This window comes from Gorilla gorilla, chromosome 22 (genome assembly GCF_029281585.2).
Source record: "Gorilla gorilla gorilla isolate KB3781 chromosome 22, NHGRI_mGorGor1-v2.1_pri, whole genome shotgun sequence".
NCBI lineage: Eukaryota > Metazoa > Chordata > Mammalia > Primates > Hominidae > Gorilla > Gorilla gorilla.
The window spans coordinates 40,883,494-40,899,080 of NC_073246.2; the positions used below are offsets into that span (position 1 = coordinate 40,883,494).

The 15,587-nt window shown below is 48.2% G+C and overlaps 1 long non-coding RNA gene across 2 annotated transcripts in view; it reads right to left on the reverse strand.

Moving 5' to 3' along the window:
- Positions 1 to 271: 271 nt before the first annotated feature.
- The window catches only part of LOC129529369 (uncharacterized), a 93,478-nt gene continuing 78,162 nt past the window's right edge, over positions 272 to 15,587 (reverse strand). For both annotated transcript variants that reach the window (XR_008674867.2, XR_010132426.1), the window contains exon 4: positions 272 to 2,714. This is a non-coding gene — a long non-coding RNA (uncharacterized lncRNA). The remainder of the gene's footprint in view (positions 2,715 to 15,587) is intronic.

Genomic DNA, 15,587 nt, shown 5'->3' on the forward strand with positions numbered 1-15,587 from the left:
GTCCCATGCAATATTTGGAACACACTTACACTACAAAAATTACGAAAGTTCATGTTGCTGGGTGTCCTGTATTTCATCTGGCAAGCCTACACTGCCGGCACCAGAAAGTCCTTGAAGTGAGTCTCCTGATCCTTCTCCACCCCCACCCTCAGTCCTGGCTCCATCTGCCCTAGAGGCTGAGGGCTTTCTATGTAACCCCCATGGAGACAGGGCATTATAAGATGCAAGGATGTGAATGGAAAAAAATCACAAGATCTATACATCTGGAAAGGGGATCTTTATTTCTTCTAAAGGATTACAGCCTGCAGGGTGGCCATTCTGACAGGCCGGGAGACGCAGCCTCTGGCAGAAACAGCTGGCAGGCACCTGGAAGGAGGGGGCGTTGCGGCAGGAGCCTCATGCTGAATTGAGCTGGCCAAACATACATATTCAGGTTCCAGGAGGAGCTATGAATATTCACAAAGAGAGTCCTGAGCCGTGCCCACTGAACATGCACGTTACATGCGTCCCATGTTCACTTTGGGGTGGAGGCTTCACATTTAAAAGCATTACAATGAGTCCCTACACGTCAAAAGGTGAGGCAGGGACTCGAAGGCATACAAGTGTGCAGCTTCCATAATCAGCCTGAACCAGGTCTATGGTTGGCGGTCTCTTACCAGGAGACTGAAATCAGCCTCTCGTCCAATCAAAGCTATAGTCACAGCTGTGGAACGGGGTCAGCCAGCGTCTGCAGGTGGATGAGCTGCAGTCGTTTGAATCTCGGGGCCGGTGCGTGTTTAGCTGCTGGAGAAAAAGAAGGCGCTGTGTGTGAGAGCAGAGCCCGTTCTCTAAGTGTAGAGTGCGCGGCTTGACCCTTGCCTGGCGTGGCCTGAGGTGCTGCTTATAATTTGGTGTCTTATTGCCATAAGGAGTCTGTGCTGTCGGTCTCATGTCTCTATTTTAGCATGACAGCCAATCATCGTCGTCTAAACCACAAAGGGGAGGGACTGTGATGAAGCGTGTCCGATCGCCCGTCCCCTCGTGGCTGGGAGCTCAGCTTTCAGGTTTCTCTGGGGTCCCCTTGGCCAAGAGGGAGTCTGTTCAGTCACTTGGGGGACTTCGGATTTTATTTTAGTTCTGAAAGAGTAGCAAATGGGGACCAACATGGAATTTGAAATGTATAGGAGGTAATTCCCAAAGTAAACCGCTCCGTGGACGTGATTCAGATCTGACTCCATGACAGTGCTGTCCCCTTCCCTGCCACCGTACTCCTCAAGGAGCTGGACGCGTCCTCGCAGGAGTGAGAGCTGCCTCATCCACACCCACAAAGAAAGAACTCCGCTCACATATTTCCCTGCAAACAAAGGGGCTCTGTATGTAATTAACTGACAAAAACGCGGGTGGAATTGCAGGTTTGGAAATAAAGTATAAGGCTCTATAACTCAGCCTGGCTCCGCACACACAAGCCGTCAACTGACACCTGAGCTGGACTGAAGCAGGAAGGGGGCTGGCCCCTGGTCAACACACACTGAACCCAGCGGCCAGTACACACCCTGCTCAGCTGACATGGGCTCTGCAGAGAATTCCAGCTCCCTCTATTCCCCACCCCTCACACAGAAACCTCTTATCCAGTTTGAGAGAGGTGTGTGCATGCATGTATGCACGTGCGTGTGCAGGCTTGTGTGCATGCCTAATGAAAAGCAGCTTGTTCAGAGTTAGTCAAAGGCTTTGGGAATGAAACGCGGCTTTGAGCCCTTCCACAGCAGCTTTGAGGGGAGGTGTGTGTTGGTCAGAGCATGAAACCAGACGCCTGGAACACCGCCCAGCCAAACCCACCCGCAGCTCTGATGCAGGAGCTCGCACAGAGCATGACACGTTTCTCTGGGTTTGTTTTTTCTTTATCTACAAAGAAGTAGAAGGAGAAGGGAAAAGGATAGGAGTCCTAAAAGGCTTATTACTGCCCACGAGGGTCACTGGAATTGACTCAAGTCAGTGAAACGCTTTGAAGATTAACGGGCCCATATAAATGTTAATTTGTTATGAGGTTTCTGCTAGGACGTTAAACAGAGCAGGGAAGACTTGCCCATAAAACACAGCATGCAGTCCTTGGTTATAATTAGTGCCTATAAAGGTCTCTATATTGGATTCAGTCGAGGGCCTGGCAGGAGGGCAGTAAGGAGCCATTCCAGCTCCTTTTAGAGGCGAAAGTGGGGCTGTGGACGAATAGGTTCCTCAGAACAGTCACTGCCTGGGAAGCAAAACCACGGAATGAAAAGCTAGGGACAGTCCCCTAACGTGGGGGTGGGGCAATCAAAGGGAGCCGCCTTTGAAGAGCCCTGAGTCCCTTGAGGGAAAGGCAGCAACAAAGCGCCGCTTGTCCACCATCACCTGCAGCATGCTTTCCTTAATGAGGACGAGACCCAGGTGGCTCGGTCACTGCAGCTCCCTGGAAGGGACCCTCAGGCCCCCAAAATGGGAAGTCCCCACCTTCCCGCAGACTCAGGATGCTTCTTGTGGGAAAGCACACCCACACTTACAGTGACAGCAGTCATGCTGACCTCAAAAATCCTCCAGGAAAATCAAAATTACACCAATTCACAGGATGTTCCTCAAAGTCCTGGTTTCACAAACTGGAAAACAGCGCAACCCAGCTGTGGTCCAGAGGTCCTGGTGACCTGGCAGCGACAGAATCTTCTCAGGCTGCCTCTGTGCTGCCCTTCTGTGCTGGGATGCACCTGTTGGGGAAAGCTGGGGTTAGGAAACCCAGTGGGTGACCAGGGAGAACTCAAGAACCAGCAAAGAAAAGCAACAACAGGCATATTCACATTTTAAAATGCTTCAGGTGCAGTTTACATACTCTGTAGAGGTTGGTAAAAGTTACACAAATTATGCAAATATCGTGTGGCTCACCTACTGTCATGGACAATATTGTGCACCCCACAAAATTATGTTGAAGCCGAACTCCCAGTTAGGGGTGACTGTATTTGGAAGCAGGGCCTTTAAAGAGGCAATTAAGTTAAGATGAGGCCGTTTGGTGGGCCTTAATCCAATCTGACTGGTGTCCTTATAGAAAGATACAGAGACCCCAGGATGCATACAGGAGGGGCCTCTGCAAGCTGAGGAGGGGACTCAGGAGAAAGCAAACCCACAGGTGCCTTGACCTTGAACTTGTGACGCTGAGCTTCCAGAACTGTGAAAAATAAACTCCTGCTGTTTAAACCTCCAGTCTGTGGTCCTCTGCCATGACAGTCCCAACAAACCAATACAAAGACAATCAGAGAGCCAGAGGCCACGGGGCTCCCACCGGCTTGGGTGCCTTAGGCAACACGCCCCATCCCTGGGGTCCTGGGCGCACCAAACCCACCCCTGGCTCCTGGGCGCACCAAACCCACCCCTGGCTCCTGGGCGCACCAAACCCACCCCTGGCTCCTGGGCGCACCAAACCCACCCCTGGCTCTTGGATACCACCTCAGGACCACAGCTCCATTCATCCAGAGGCCAAGTGGGCAGCCTGAGGCAGTAAGAACACCACTCACTGGAATGAGCCGTTCAGGGCTTTGGGATCCCCTCCTCCAGGCAGCCTTCTCTGGCGGCAGCCACCCTCCTCTGAGCCAGGTACCCTGCACTCCTCCTCCAGGCTCTCAAAGAACCCTGGAGTCCCACATATCAGAGCACTTTCCACACCGTGTGCTGACTTCCTGGCTCCCAGAGCCCAGCCCTAGGAGATCCTTGTTCTGGGGCACGTTTCTGCCTTTCCTTATCCCTATCTTTCTCCTCCTCACTCAGCACCTGGCCCTCGATGAGCAGGGTTCTCATATTTAACAGCTGTCCACTGGTCATGACACCTGGGTGCTGGAGGGAGCAGGAGCACAGGCACTGAAGCCTGCCGGCGGGGGGTCCGGATGCTACTGAGCGGAGAAGGAAAGGTGTCTCGGCAGAGTGAACAGTGTGTGTGCCGGCCCAGAGGTGAGCCGCAGCAGCTGCGGTGGCTGGAGAAGTTCAGGAGGGTTGTGGGAAAAAGCAGGAGGAGGTGGGGAGGGCTTCAGAGTGGGCTGGAGAGGTTGGTAAGGGCTAGGCCACCAAGGACCCTATGAGCAGTTCAGGGCTTTGGGATCTACTGAGAAGGGAGCAACCCTAGGGGTTCTCTGCAGGTTGCAAGCCCTCTGGCCCCCAGTGGCCAGGAGTCTTCAAATCCCATAACCCCCACCCATGGTATTCTGCCCCTAAGGATGTCCACAGATGAGAAGATTGGCCTTCCAAGATTCTCCATCAACCCCTCAGTGAGGCTTCAGCAGCACTGAGCCCAGCAGAGACTTCTGTAGCACCCGAAAGCCTCCTTCTGTCTTGGGAGCCTCATCTGATCTGCTGTATCATGCGTCCCTGCCCTCTCCTCTCTGGGGCCTCTTTCCTTCCATCATCAGGGGAACTCGCTCCCCTGAAAGGAGAGGGCCAAGATGGGAACATTGTGCTATGTCAGCAGCCAGACACACAGCCCGCTGAGCTCCAAACAAAAGAAGTGCCAGGACCCAGGCACCTTTGTCAAAAGACAGCCAATGTAGCCTCTGTTCCAGGAAGGCTCCAGCCTGTGGCCTGTGGGGGTGAAGACAAGCTCCTGCACAATCTGGCCCATTGGATATAAAACATCTATTTGACTTCGGAGAGGGGAAAATATATCACATTGCTAAAATGTCCTTGGTTGCAGTGAATAGCCCAGGGAGAGGTGGAACAATTCATTCCAGAGACCAGCATGAGTGAGGAAGTTGACAAGCACAACGTGGGGCTTTCCAAACAAAAGAAGGAAGAGGCCAAGATAAGGATTTGGTACATTTGGCCAACAAATGGAGGAAATAATCATTTCCAAACCATTCTTGAATGTGCATTTCATCCGTATTTATAAGAATGCAAGCCTGCACACGCTTTCCACCCTGTGTCACCCCATCATGGGCAGGGACTTGGTTTACAGACTTTTATATTTGCAGATGGCATCTCTCATGCACATACATTTTGCGTATACTTTGACATAAATAAACCCGGTTTGGTTTTAAGAAATTTTAAACAAGTGATGTAAAAATATTGAAATAAGATGCTAAGGTTTATTTGGAGTTCTCCTAGGATGCTGAAGAGGTGGAAAGAATAATTTCCAGAATGAAATTATTCCTCAAACATGTTAGACATTATATCAACTCTAGCACAATGCTATGTATGCAGCAAGAGGGTGATAGTATCTGTGATTGGCTGAATTAATTAATCAATCTTAGGCATTCAACAAATATTTATTAAACAGTTAAATGAATAAATGAATGGAGGCAAGGGATAGGATTGGTGCATTTAAGTTCACATGTTAACGAACCCCCATAATAAGCTTCAGTAGTTGTGCAATTTGTTGTTGGCATCCTAAGTTCTGAAATGCAATATATTCTACATTTTCTCCCCCTTATTTCCTTTCCCAAAGTTTCTAAAAAATGAAACAAAACATCCGTGTGCATGAGTGATCCCTGGCAACCTGCCATAGTCCACATTCCTTCTCTCTGAGACTCTCTCTGATATTCAGTTCTTGGCCTCCACTTGTCCCCAGATCATGTCCAGACGGCTGCAGGCTCCAAATGCCCAGAAGTCAGCTAATCCCAGGATCGGCAACAAGCCTTGGCTCTGGGTAGACCTCTTACCTTTTCAAGAGCTTTTTCATTGGGTCTTTGATTTTATTTCACCAACTCTGTGAGTCAGGACAGGCATGTTCTCGTATTCTCACTCTCTCTTTCATACAGACACACACATGCACAAACATGAACACTTACCCCACATGCTCATGCTCACCTGGTCCAAGGAACCCAAGGCCCTGGCATCCAGAGAATGAGAGCTCCCAGGGCTAGCTGCTGAGGGTCAAGGCCGAAACCAGCTCAAGATTTCCTTCCCCCACCAGTGCCGTCCCTGTCCCCATGCAGGGCAATGGTCCACCCATTCCCAAGAAAAGGCCTCCAACTCCCTTCGTCCAGTTCCCTGCCCCTGGGCCTGTCCTCATTCTCGCTCTGCTGAAGTTGACACAGGCCTCGCTCCTGTGCAGGGGTGGGACGGGGTGGGGGAGCTACATTTAGACAAGGAAAGGGCCCCCAGGCTTCTGAGTGCGCGTACACACAGACAGGCCTCTGGGACACATTCTGGATGGCTCTGGGCAGATGGCTGTGTTTCCTCTTTTTTCCAGAAAAAAATTCCAGACGACGCAATGATCACAAATGCCAATATCCTAGTAATTGACAGGACTGGATCACACTATGTGAAAAGAAAAGGCGCCCCACAGGCTTTATATACATGTGCGCCGGGCACGCTCTCTGTGTCTCTAGCTGTGTCTCTGTGGACCTGTGTCAATGCTCTGTTGGTCTCTGTCTCTCTTTGTGTGCCTCTGTCTCTCTCTGTAGCTCTGTCTCTCTCTGCCTGTGTTCCCCTATATCTCTGTCTCTCTGTCTCTGTCTCTCTCTGCCTGTGTTCCCCTATATCTCTGTCTCTCTGTCTCTGTCTCTCTCTGTAGCTCTCTCTCTCTGCCTGTTTCCCCTATGGCTCTGTCTCTCTGTCTCTGTCTGTCTCTGTCTCTCTGTGTGTCTCTCTGTCTCCCCTCTCCCTCTCTCTCTCTGTCTCTCACACACATATCCCTCACTGTACGTCCAACTCAGCTCAAGCCCGTCTCCCTTGCACTTCCTATAAGCCCCTCCTGGAATGGCCCACCCAGAAGGGGCACTCAAAAGTGGGGATGCATTAACTTTCAGAATATCTGACCTCACCACATGACCTCAGCCGGACTCTGGGTCCAAGCAGGGAGTGGAAAATATCCCCAAGTGTAGCTGAGATGAGGCCTTGGAGTTAAGAGGTGAGCAGAGGAGAAGAAACCAGAGAAGAACATTAGAAAGAGGAGATTTGGAAAACTTTCTTTCATTCAACAAATGCCCGCCATGGCCAAGCACCTTTTGTATGTGAGGTGCTTAGTCACCGGGCCTGCGGCAGGAAGGATGAGACAGCCCACCCGCAGGAGGCTGACTGGAAGGGAACAGCCTTGGGAGACAGACGAAAGACAGGAATGAAGCGTTGGGCACAGCCAGCAGTAATACATGCAGCAGAAGAATGAAGCAAGGTGAGGGAAGAAAGCGTAGGGGGTGCCTGCAAACTTAAGCAGTGAATTCATCCACCAGGGCTGCCATCACAAAGTCTGCAGACTGGGCGGCTTAAACAATACACATTTAGTTTTTCACACTTCTGGAGGCTACTAGTCTGAGATCAAGGCGCCAGCAAGGTTAGTTTCTCCTGAGGCCCCTCTCCTTGGCTTGCAGGTGGCCTCTTTTCCTCGCCAGGGCTTCAAACGGTCTTCCCTCTGTGTGTATCCTAATCTCTTCTTATAAGGACACCAGTCGGATTGGATTAGGGCCCACCCCATGACCTTCTTTTATCTTAATTACATCTGGAAAGACCCTATCTCCAAATTCAGTCACATTCAGAGGTGCTAAGGTTTGAGGCTTCAGCCTATGGATTTTGGGGGACACGATTCAGCCCATAACAGATGTGGTGCAAGCTGGACACCCTCTGTGTGGACACGCAGACCCACCCTTCCTGCTTTTCTTCTCTGCCCTTTGCCCCAGGACACTGACCTACAAAATGCATTTATGACTCCCTGCCTCCCAGCCCCATGAAGCGGGAGCACATGAAGACATGCCAAGGAGGGAGGAGGGTGTTTATCCCCAGCCCCTCCCTGCTTGCTTGCTTCAGGCAGGCAGCATCTCTCTACCCTGAGGCAACAGCACCTGTTAAGAGATGCACCTGCTCCATCCAGCTCTCTCCCCAGGTTCTGCTGATGATAATTGCTGCCTCCCCTTGGCCCTTCAGACAGAGCACTGGTAAGTTCTCCCCACTGTCTCTAGACCTGGGGTGTTGCAACAACCTAAACCCTGCCCCCAGCTTTGTAATAGTACCTTTACTAAATTCTACTCTTAAATTGCCACATCTTAGTGGGCCATCCGACCAATACAGGGGGATCAGGCAGGAAGAATCAGAGAAAGAAAAAGGAAATCAAGAAAAAATGGTGTCCCAAGATCATTTCAAGAAGTGGGGCATGATCTTATGATAAGAGTTGCAGAGGTTAAGAACTTGAAGAGAGGCCATGCATGTAGGAAGATGTGGGGCCCAAGCAACCCCAGTGGTTGGGGCAGTGGAAGGCAGGATGCTCATCAAAGCAAAATAAACTTAGTTAAGGAGAAGTAGGGGCAGATTTCATAGTCAGAAAACACACAACAACCTTATCCATGCCACAGTCCACATTCAACAAGCACTTGTTGCCTTGAAGCCCTCATGACTCCCCAGTCCTGCGTGCAGGACACCCATGAATGTGTGTGCATGTGTGTTTGTGTGTGCATGCGTATATGGACACATACACAGACAAGTGAATGACCTGTGATATGGGGTTTTATTCAATTACTGTATATAGTATACAGATATCTAACTCCCAGAATGCAAGGCTGAGCAATAAATATTAAATAACAATAAATATTAATCTAGCTTTGACAATAAAGCCTTGTTTATGAAAGCCAAACCTCTCCAAAGATATGTTTTATATTACTCCTTAATTTATGATACAATCTTTATATTTTTGTTATTTTGGCACTAAAGCCCTTTCTTTTTTAATAGACTTTATTTTTAAAGCAGTTTTAGGTTCGCAGCAAAACCGAGCAAAAAGCACAGAAAGTTCCCATGTACTCCCTGTCCCCGCGACCCCACACAAGCCTCCCTCACGATCAGTATGCCACACCATAACGTCCAGTTTTAAAATATGCTTCAACCCATTTAAACAACCATAGAACGTTCCCAAAATCTTCCTGACAATAAACAGCATGAATACATGCCTACTGGCCGGGAGTGAGAACCAAGAGGTTGAAGACTTTCTTCCATATTGTTCTCAAAGCCAAGACTTAGGCCTACAGCAAACATCCAGCCACCTCCCTCTGCCTTGGCCGTTCTGTCTTGATAACCACAGCTGTATACTTCAGCAGTTTCAACCACTTACTTCCCAAGCCTACAAAATCTTCCTTTTGCTCCAGTTGCAAGGGGGAGGCATTGGCTAAAGCAAATCATAGTCTCTGTGGGTACACCTGGGAGGCAATGAAACGCAATAGCTGAATGCCCCCATCCCCACAGAGACAGAACTATAGTGGCCTGCCATTCACTCACACTGCAGAAACATCTTTGTCTAAGCATAACTTCGTCCAGCCAGTTACAGGAACAAGTGGCTTCATCTCAAAGTAAAAGTTAAAAAGAAAAAAAAAATTAAAGGAAACTGGGATCTTTTGGCTCAACTAGCCAGTCTTGCATCTGGAACTAAAATCAGAGGCCAGCCTCAAAAATGGACAAAGGACTTGAATAGATGTCTCTCCAAAGAAGGCATACAGATGGCCTGTAAGGACCTGAAAAGACCTGCAACATCACTAACCATTAGGGAAATGCAAAGCAAAACCACCATTTACTACCGCTTTTCAACCATCAGGATACCTAGTGGGTTTCTTTCTTTCCATTCCTTTCTTTAAAAAAAAAAAAAATTTTATTTTAGGTTCGGGGGTACCTGTGGAGGTTTGTTACATAAATAAACTGGTGTGTCATGGGGGTTTGTTGTACAGATTATTTCATCACCCAGATATGAAGCCCAGTAGCCAATAGTTATCTCTTCTGCTCCTCCTTCCTCCCACCCTCCACCCTCAAGTAGACCCCAGCGCCTGTCATTTCCTTCTGTGTTCATGAGTTCGTATCATTTACTTCCCACTTATAAGTGAGAACATGTGGTATTTGGTTTTCTGTTCCTATATTAGTTTGCTAAGAATAATAGCCTCTAGCTCCATCCATGTTCCCACAAAAGACATGATCTTATTCTTTTATATAGCTGCATAGTATTGCATGGTGTATTATGTACCACATTTTCTTTATCCAATCTGTCCTTAATGGGCATTTAGGTTGATTCCATGTGTTTGCTATGTGTGCATGTGAACAGTATTCCATGTGAACAGTGCTGCAGTGAACATTCGTGTGTATGTGTCTTTAAGGTAGAATGATTTATATTCCTCTGGGTATATACCCAGTAATGGGATTGCTGGGTCGAATGGTAGTTCTGTTTTTAGCTCTTTGAGGAATCGCCGTATTGCTTTTTACTATGGTTGAACTGATTTGCACTCTCACCAACAGAGCATAGGAGTTCCCTTTTCTCTGCAACCGTGCCAGCATCTGTTATTATTTTTTTTTACTTTTTAATCATAGCCATTCTGACTGGTGTGAAATGGGATCTCATTGTGGTTTTGATTTGCATTTCTCTAGTGATCAGTGATGTTGTGCTTTTTTTCATATGCTTGTTGGCCGCATGTATGTCTTCTTTTGAGAAGTGTCTGTTCATGTCCTTTGCCCAATTTTTAATGGGGTTGTTTTTCTTCTGTAAATCTGTTTAAATTCCTTATAGGTGCTGGATATTAGACCTTTGTCAGATGCATAGTTTGCAAATATTTTCTCTCATTCTGTAGGTTGTCTGTTTACTCTGTTGATAGTTTCTTTTGCTGTGCAGAGGCTCTTAGGTTTAATTAGATCCCATCTGTCAACTTTTGCTTTTGTTGCGATTGCTTTTGGTGTCTTTGTCATAAAATCTTTGCCCATTCCTATGTACAGGATAGGATACCAAATATTTTTTAAAAAGAAAGAAAGAAAAGAAAAAGTGTTGTCAAGGATTTGGAAACATCAGAACACTCGTGCATTGCTGGTAGGAATATAAAGTGGTACAGTGTCTGTGGCATGGTAATTCCTTGAAAAATTAAACATGGAATTACTACATCATACAGCGATTCCACTTCTGGATATCTACATTAGAAAATTGAAAGCAAAGACTTGAACAGATATTTGCACAACAATGTTCATTATTCACAATAGCCAAAAAGTAGAAACAACCCAAATGTCCATCAATAGATGAATAAAATGTGGTACATACATGTAATGAAATATTATTCAGCCTTAAAAAGAAATGAACTTCTGACTCATGCTGCAACATAGATGAACCTTGAGGATATTATGCTAAATGAAATAAGCCAGACACAAAAGGACAAATACTGTATAATTCCATTTACATGAGTTACTGAGAATAATCAAATCATAGAGACGGAAAATGGAATCGTGGTTACCAGGAGATGAGAGGAGATGGGAGGGAGGGGGTTGGTGTGTCATGGGTACAGAGTTTCAGTTCTGCAAGATAAAAAAAAGCTCTGGAGATGGATAATGGTGGTAGTTATGCAATAGTATGAATGTCTTTAGTGCCACTGAATTGTACACTCAAAAAGGGCTAAAATGGTAAATTTTATGTTAGGTATTTTACCATGATTTTTTTTAAGTTCACTTAAAAACAAATCAGGAGCCTGCACCCCTTTTTGCACCAAGTCTTCCCATCAGAGCAGGGACAGGCCAGGGAGGCTGCCTGTGTCACAGCCACAGGGGACAGTGGTTTCAGGTGGGGATGGGTCCTGGAGACATGGACAACCTCATTCTCTCCTGTCCAATCTCTCACCAGGGATGACATGCAGCTAAGTGGTGGAGCCAGCAGCCAACCCAGAGACCCTTGTCCTTATCCATCTTCTGCTGTCTGTGCCCACAACCCAGTCTCCACCACTGTGCTGAGGTCCGTCTACTCAGGCCCAGGCAGACCAGGCACCATACCTCCCTCTCTGTTCCTAGGTTCAATCTTTGCCTCAAATGCCCTTTGTTCTCTCGAGCTGGAAAAAGAACATCTGAGGAAGATATTGATGGCTGACAGCAGGAAAATCAGAAGTATCTTTGCCAATTAGAAAATAAAGTAAAAGACCTCATAGATACACTTTCTACAGAAACTCAGCTTTGTTTCCCTATTCTCGTCCCATCATTGTTACATTCCTGGCCCAGCTCACCCTCGGCACCGGGTGGCACAGCCCAGGAGTGAAACCGTTCCTCACCTCGACAAGCCGGGGGGACATACAATCCACAGAGCCCCCAGTTTATTTGGCCTCCCCGTAGGTTTCTGCTGCAGCCTGAGTGAGGTTTACATTTATAAGGAGACCCTCATTCTCAATCTTATAAGGTCCTCTTGGAATATTCCAGACAGGAATGGAGCTGACAAGATGCTTGGAAGGGTGCAGGGCTGCACGAAGCCACCTGTCCATTTCCCCACCCTGAGACAGGGTCGCAGTGGATAAGCACCCACTTTTAGGGACATTGGAGGTGGGAAGCCCATTGTCACTCCTGTGTTGACATCACACGCTAGAAGGGAGTCTGTTTCCTCTCCCTGAATCCCTGACACTGCAAGGAAGTTATTTCCTCGAACTCTTGGGAAGTAGGGGAACTCCTGGCCACCAGCCTTTGTTTAACAGCCCTTCCTGTTGTCAAGGAGTGATGCCCCCACCGCCCCCTGGCTCTGCTGCAAAGCAGGTGATTTAACTTTGAGTCATCTGGGTGAGTTCTCAGAAGCCATAGAGGCTCACCATGGCCTGTCACAATGGGAAGACAGCTGAGTGTGAGACACATGGAGACCCAGCCTTGACCACCACTGGGGAGGACAAGCTCAGGAGAAGGAAGAGGAGTGACTGGGAGGGAGGAAAACGCAATAGGACAGCCAGTTAGGACAGTGGCTCTGCAACTTGAGCGCCACAAAATCCCCTGGGGCCTGTGAGAACACAGATGTCGGGGCACCTCCCCAGCATTTCTGATTCAGGAGGGCTGGGCAGGGCCTGAGAATCTGCATTTCCAATGAGTCCAGGGTGGCGCTGAGCCTACTGATGTGGGATTGGATAAGGATGCCCCGTGCTGGACATTTCTGGAAGGGACCCACCCACCCTCTACTGCCTCAGGACCAGCCTTGGTGCCCACCCTCCTCCATCCCCACCTTTGTGCCCACAGCAGGGCTGAGTCCTCCCCACACCCACCAACCACCCCATCTCTGCTGCTGCTGTGCTCTGCTCCTCGGACAGTCCTGGGTATTTCCGTGTCCTGCTCTGCTCTGCATCTCTGAACGCTGCCCCGGGCCTACACCCTTCGCAGGGGCCCTGACCTCCGTGACTTGCCAGTTACCTGCTCCTTATAAAGCCCCCACCTGCAACCTGACTGACAGACTCAGGGATCCTTGTACCTGCCTGTGATGTCTTTTCCTACCCAGCCTGACCTCCCATCTGCAAAACCCTCCCATCCTTGGATGCCCAGCTTCACATCCTCCAAGGATTCTCCTCTCCAAGACTTTCCAACTCCCAAGCATTAAAAATACCTCTTTCTTCCCTAGTGCCCACAGAGCAGTCACTGTTTCTCAACTATGACTTCTTATGAGTAACACTGAAAACACAGATAGATTCCTGTCTCTACCAAAAACCTTTAAAAATTAAGAATTAGCTGGGTGTGGTGGCATGTGCTTATAGTCCTGGCTACTCCGGATGCTGCAGCAGGGGGATCGCTTGAGCCCAGGAGTTCAAGGTTGCAGAGATGTTGCCACTGCAGATTGAAACCCTGTCACTAAAAAAAAAAAAAAAAAAATACATAAAATAAAATAAAAATAGGTAGATAGATGATTGATAGATATGAAGGTATGATATAGAGATATATGCCATACTTCATTGTTATTGAGTGTATGCTTTTGCAGACTCATCCCCTATGCACACTGCCCCACCTCTCCAACTCAGATCTGGAATACATCCCCAGGCAGGAGCTCCAATAAGTCACTCATCTATGTTGTATTATAGTAATTGTTTATACATATACAAACATAAATTTACACTTATTGTTACTATTTGTGTGTACATATGTTTATGGTAGGCAGATTAATATCCTCCCCACCTCCAGCAAAACATGACAAAATAGGGCTATCTCCTAATCCCTGGAACCCATGAATATGTTACTTTCCATGGCAAAAGGGACTTTGCAGATGTGATCAAGGTTGAGATGGGAAAATTCTTCTGGACTATCCAGATGAGCCCAATCTAATCACACGAGCCTTTAAAGTGGGGATCCTTTCCCCGATGTGGGCACGGAGAGGTGTGAGCATGGAAGGCTCAGAGACAGACGAAGGGGCCACCAGCCCAGGGGCAGGAAGAAGCCGGGAAGCACAGGAGAACAGAATCTCCAGAAAGGAGAGCAGCGCCGCCACCTTCACGTTAGACCCAGGAGACCTGGGTCAGATGGCTAGCCACCAGGAGTGTAAGATGCTAAGTTTGCATTGTTTTAAGCCACTGTGTTTGTGATAAGTTGTTAGAGCAGCAGCAGAACTAATACAGCGTGTGTGCGTGTGTGTGTGTCTGCATACACACGTGTGCACTTGTATCCCTGCTATGCCAGAGTTCTTAAAGACAAGATGCATGCTCAAATCACCTTTGTATCCCTTATGGAACCCAGAAGGAACCATCACAGTGTGAATATATTAGTGTAATTCCACCCATATATTAGTAATTCTTAAATGACACAGAATGTACATTGACCGGGGCTGACATCCATTTCTAAGCCAAGAAAAATGGTAATGAGGTGCAAAGAGGAAACCTGTTGCCCTTGGGATTATCAAAATCTCTCACCTCAGAAGAGGCTTTCTGGGAGACGTCATGGCCCAAATCAGGCCACAAGGAACTGCGTCTCTGGCCTGTAATTATTTCCTTTGACAACGATGAGCTAGACTCATGCTGCTGCCAGTAGAACCCTAGAGCCACTGCACCTCCTTCCAGGGCCTCCACCTCCCACTGATCCGGCCCGGAGGCAGAGCAGCAGCTACAAGGGCCAAGTCACAGCATGGGGCATCAGAAGACCCCAGGCCGGGCCCTGCCCTCTAGCCCCTCACCCCTCTCCTTGCTGAATCTGGAAGCCAGCTAAGTCCAGGCAGGTGGTTGGAGGGATAGAGAAGCCCCAGGGAGGTTCTGGGTGCCAGACGCAGGAGAGGAGACCAAAGGTGGGGAGAAGAGGGTGTTCCCAAGAAGGAGACGCCCTGCTGGGAAACCCTGACCCCAGCCAGTGGTCAGGATGCCAGCTCTCTGCTGAGCCTAACAAGCCTGGTCGCACATACAGCATCGAAGCCCCAGTCCCAACCAGCTGGCCAGGCTCTAATGACCCCGCCAGGTGACCAAAATCAACCTCAGGTCTGGGATAAAGAGTCACTGACATGATAAATACTGAAAGCCAAGCCGATAAGATGAAATGCGTGGGTGGTTTCCCTTAAAGAGTTACTGAAGGGTTGTCCAAGCCTTTGACAACCTTCATCAGATGAACAATTATTGGTTGCATGGTTGGTGCGAGCCAGGTGTGGATGCAAAGGTAAGCAACATGTTCCCCGTCTAGGAGGAGGCAGAATAATTAAGATTTCTTGGGAATAAAATCTGACCCAGCTCCTAGCACCTGCTCAACAATCTTAGCTCTTTTATTTACATTTATTCAGTCTCAGATTTGCTCCCCGCTTCCTGTCCCCATCCCTCAGCTTTTTCTTTTAGTGTAAGCATCTAGTCCTTCTCTTGATACCAATGCAAATAGCCGAGACCCTTCCATTCATGTAAGACCCCATCTTCTTCCACTGCTAAAGAACTCTTGACTTAGTACAACATAAAAGACTTAAATTGTTT